This window comes from Globicephala melas, chromosome X (assembly GCF_963455315.2).
Source record: "Globicephala melas chromosome X, mGloMel1.2, whole genome shotgun sequence".
In the NCBI taxonomy this organism is placed as follows: domain Eukaryota; kingdom Metazoa; phylum Chordata; class Mammalia; order Artiodactyla; family Delphinidae; genus Globicephala; species Globicephala melas.
The window spans coordinates 67,326,621-67,331,756 of record NC_083335.1 but is presented as its reverse complement, the minus strand read 5'-3'; the positions used below and the strand labels follow the sequence as shown (position 1 = coordinate 67,331,756).

Here is a 5,136-nt window from a genome sequence, read left to right as displayed (position 1 = left end):
TGTACCACAACGAAGAGTAGCCCCTGCTCACCACAACCAGAGAAAAGTCCACGTGCAGCAACAAAGACCCAATGCAGCCAAAAATAAAATAAATAAAAATAAGTTAATTAAAAAAAAAACTCCTCATCAAATCCTCGGGGGGGGGGTGGGCACATAGTTTTTTGAGGCAGGAGCCCGCTGCCCGCTGTGGCCCCCTTTGCCTGGCAAGGTAATAAAGCTACTCCCTTTCTACTCCTCCAAAGCTCTGCCTCCACATTTCTATTCGGCACTGAACAGAGGCCGGGTTTTCGGCAACAAAATTTGGGGGGCTCGCCTGGTATCTGACTCGTGGGCCGGCAGCCCCGTGGGGACCCTCGGCTTGATCAGACGGTCGGAGGTTTCTCTGCACGCCAGCCTCCTTCGGGAGAGCAGAGGTTTGGAGGACTTCTCTGAGGCCAGATCACTAGGGATGCCCTGCCATAGGGCTGTGCCCCGATAATACCCGGACTGCCATCTCAGTAGTCGGAACTCCAAGATGGAAGTGGAGAACGGGAGAGAGGTTGCCCTAGCAACTGCCAAGGCCACCTTTGCCTTGAGGACACCCCCTCTTCTATCCACATCAGCCCGGACTTCCTGCTCTGAGAAAGCATTTTGGAGAAGGAGAAAAGTAGGATTAGGTATGTCACAACACCTCTGCCAGCATTTTTGCTAAGTCCCCCAGCATGCACACCGAGGCCGCTCGACCTGGTCCGTTTGGGGGAACTCTGGTTCCCGTTTGGGGATTTTCCATTAGGAAGATCCCATTTGTAAGGCGCAACTTGGACCAAGGCCACCAGCTTAGTGGGACTTAGAACCCAGTTTGAACCTCGGGTTGTTTGTTTTGTGTGTGTGTGTGTGGCTTCCGTTTGGCTGGCGAGAATTCTGGTTTTGCTTTCAGTTTTGTGCACAGAGCTGTTTAATTCGACTCAATATGGGAAGCGCTTCCTCTTCCTCTCCATCTGACAGTCCCCTAAGGAAGATTTTGGCAGATTTGTCAACCTATAGCTATGAATCTATTTTAATTCTGTTTAGCCAATGTATATTCTTAAAAGTGAGGAGAGGTGGCCTTTGTATGGTGGCCTAAATTATTATACTATTCTTCAGCTAGAATTGTTTTGTCACAGGAATGGAAAGGCTGGAAATTCTCTCCACTCCATCTGGGCTAGCCACTTTGGCCTCACTCCCTTGCAGCAATTGAGCCACTCTGGGCCCCCTGAGAGCCAACTCTGGGTTTGTTCTCTTTCAAGAACTGAGCCAATCTGTTTGGAAGCCTTTGTCCAGGAGTGGAAGTGGAATTTTTAAACTATACCTCCTCTGAGTTTCTGTCTGTGTGGCCATAGCCTATCTGTCATTTGTGTTTTTGTGTGTATTGTTTTGGGGTGAGCCACTCTCGCTTGTGTAGGGTGGGAAAATTCTACCAGATCATTGCGAGCCATTTTGAGTCCTCTGTCTGGGAGTGGAAATGGGCTACATCTTGTCTGATCTTTTGTTTGTGGGACCATGTCTGTTGTCTGTATGTATGTGTCTCAGTACTTGCATTGACTGGTTGAGACGAATAACAGGGCTCACATGTGACAACACCAGTGTACCCTATCGCGTCGGGCTTTGCCTGTGGCAAAATTGTTGGTTGGGATTTTCCCTTTTGGACTAGCCTTGTTGAAACCGTGCACCTCAGATTGGGACTTGAACCCACGTGCCGGGACTCAAACCCAGCCAAAACCCAGACTGGGACTTGAAAACACGCGGCCGGGACTCAAACCCAGCCAAAACTCAGATTGGGACTCAAACTCACATGGCTGGGACTCAAACCCAGCCAAAACTCAGATTGGGAGTCGAACCCACAAGGCCGGGACTCGAACCTGGCCAAAACCCACGGTCTTCCAACTGAGATCACATACCTGGCTTCAGGACTTAATGAAGCTCAGGTTCTCTTTTTTTTTTTTTAGAAGTAATGGATTTACTTTACTTTATTTTATTCTTTTAACATCTTTATTGGAGTATAATTGCTTTACAATGGTGTGTTAGTTTCTGCTGTATAACAAAGTGAATCAGCTATACATATGCATATATCCCCATATCTCCTCCCTCTTGTGTCTCCCTCCCATCCTCCCTATCCCACCCCTCTAGGTGGTCACAAAGCACCGAGCTGATTAGAAGCTCAGGTTCCTGATGTCCCATCGCAGAAAGAATTCAGTGAGTGACAAAATGATAGGTAAGAAGTGGATTTATTTAGAGAAACACACTCCACAGAGTGTGGGCCACCTCAGAAGGTGAGAAAGGCACCAGGGTATGGGGTTGTCAGTTTTTATAGGGGTGGGTAATTTCATAGGCTAATGAGTGGGAGGAATATTCCAGCTTTTTGGGGAAAGGGTGGGGATTTCCAGGAATTGGGCCACAGCCCACTTTTGTTTTTTGGTTTTTTTGCGGTACGCGGGCCTCTCACTGTTGCGGCCTCTCCCGTTGCGGAGCCTGACGCGCAGGCTCAGCGGCCATGGCTCACGGGATCAGCCACTCCGCGGCATGAGGGATCCGCCCGGACCAGGGCACGAACCCACATCCCCTGCATCGGCAGGCAGACTCTCAACCACTGCGCCACCAGGGAAGCCCCACAGCCCACTTTTTGATCCTTATGGTTGGCCTTGGAACTGTCATGGCGCCTGTGGGTGTGTCATTTAGCTTACTGATGTGTTACAATGAGCGTATACTGAGGCTTAAGGTCTAGTGGAAGTCCACTTGTCCTGCCATCTTGGACCCATTTGGTTCTAATCAGTTTATGTCATGCCCTTGGACTATGTCATTCTTTCAAAGGTTGTTCCCTGCCCCCTTCCCTCCTGTTTCATTTTTATGGATGACCAGAGTTCTATTCCATCTTGTAACGGCCCCCCCAAGGTATTTTTACAAAATTAGGAGATCTTCAGCTATGCCCCCATGAAAAGGAATTGTTATTTCTCTCCCCCAGGGCCCTCCGGAACACTTATCTAGACCATCTCTAGTTCCTGAGACTGAAGAAAAAGGCAGGGAAAGAAGGCGTTTTTTGTGGAAGGGGGAAAACTGAGATCTCTGGTTCGGTCTTTATGTAAAAGTTAACTTGTAAATGAGCTCTGTTTAATTGACTAGAAAGTAAGCTCTTACAAACTAAATCTAAATGTCTAGAAAATTGGCCAAGATAAATTTTAGGACCACATGATCTGGGAAATATTCAGTACTGAATTGATATCTGCTATTGAAGGTGGCTTAAGCTTGTTGGTTTGATTAATATAGACATGTCTTAAGAGTCATCAATGTTAAATAATGCAAGTGAGATAAGAGCTTTTGGGTAAACTCTTTAGAAATAATTGTTTTAGGAATGTGTACTTAAGAATAATCTCTTCAGCTGCTTTGTAGCTTAAAAATTTAGAGTTAAGTTAAATGATGGAAGTTTATTGAATAAGTAGGCCGTTTACAAATAAAATAAGATACTGAAACATTAGTTAGTGAATATTGGCTTACCTTGGCAGAGAGAGAAACTAAAGGTATTTGGTGCCACCCTGAGATACTCTCCATAAGAAAGCACATGTTTTTACAGTTGTGCAAGATCAGAATTTTCTAAGATTGGATTAAATCTAATTGGATAAATGGATTTTGTTGGGAGTGGGCTAAGGCAAGACCAGATTTGGTTTCTCCCTTCAACATTTTCTTGGAATACTGCTTTTGATAACAGCTTGTGAGTTCCTTTGCCTTTAAGTGATCTGTATTTGCGCTGAAATCTTTTCACTTTGGTTAAGTAAATAAGTATTGTTTGGCAGTTTCTAAAAGTTCTTTTGACCTCCAGCTAACTTTGAGATGCTTCAGAGGGCCCCTGAGTCATCTCAGAGAGAAAGATTTAACTAGGATTATTTGTTATGTTAAATCAAATGTAATCAGTTAAATTAAATGTAATCCCGGTTATTGTAACCAAGTTTCTTTACCGATTACATTGCAATCAGATGTTTAACTATGCCCTTTTTTTAAAAGTCTTTCTGTCATTTATAGACAGTTATTATTGTACTCTGCTTTTGCAAAGTGCTTCATCATCAAGATTTATGTGAAGGACCCCTTTTGACAAATACAGATCTCTGATAAATTTCACATCATACTGCTGAGCTGGATAAGAAAAAAAAAATCTTAATGGAGAATCTGATGGCTTCATAAAATGTTAACAAAAGGATTGGTTACTGAGTGAACTAGTGAATATGGTTATAATGTTTTTTTGTTTTTTCTTTTCTTTGGTCTGGAATATCACTGGTTACTTAATATTACAGACTTACTTTGAAAGCAAATGTCTTGGTTTGGCTGTGTTCAATGGAGATGAGGGTAATTTTAGGGAAAAAGATTATGTTTCAATAGATATAAAATTCTAGATCTGTTAATTAAAGTCTGTATTTATGGAAGTTATTGTGTTAGTCACACTTTTGCCCTGATGTTTAGGAGAAAAGAAAAATTACCTAGTAAAGTTATCAGACTGTAATTATTCATGATGTATCACTGTTTGCTTTAGGTCTACTGCTAAAAGCACATGTACAATGCTTATGTGACAATTGGGCATAAATGATAAAATGTATGGCCTATAAAGCGTTTTCTCCTTAACATACCTCTGAGCTTGTTCAGTTTTACTCTGATCAGGTTTCCCCAATGAGGATTAACTAGGCAAATATAAAGAAGGCCTAGCACCTAAGGACATGATCTATACCTGGGGCGAAGAGTTGAATCACCCTGGCACTGAGGGATAGATATTTTGATCATCAACGTCTTCTATTGAAAGACTTGCAATCAAAAGGGGAAATGAAAGAAAAAAAATCTGCACTGATTGAAGTATGAGGAAGTCACTCTGGCCTATGCATGGTTTAACTTTAAAAAGCAGCCTATTTTGTGGCCTTTCAGACATGCATTGTACATCTCCTTTAACGCTGAGGAGGGGAATGCATTTGAAAGTCAAAATGGAGTAACTATGGTAAAACTAGGTGACCACTGTGGATGCGATTCCAGATGCATTTATTCCTGTATTGTTGCAAACTTGAATTTTCTGAGCTATATCAGACTCTGGGATGCCACAAGAATTTAAAAATTCCCCCACCCTGTTCAACGAGATTTTGGTCAAAG

General features: G+C 43.1%; 1 long non-coding RNA gene across 1 annotated transcript; it reads left to right on the top strand.

Annotated features, from left to right (window-relative positions):
• Positions 1–532: 532 nt before the first annotated feature.
• On the top strand, positions 533–3,094 carry LOC115849584 (uncharacterized). Its single transcript, XR_004038053.2, has 3 exons — positions 533–656; positions 2,146–2,230; positions 2,978–3,094. It is a non-coding gene; the product is annotated as an uncharacterized lncRNA (long non-coding RNA).
• The last annotated feature ends 2,042 nt before the right edge of the window (positions 3,095–5,136 follow it).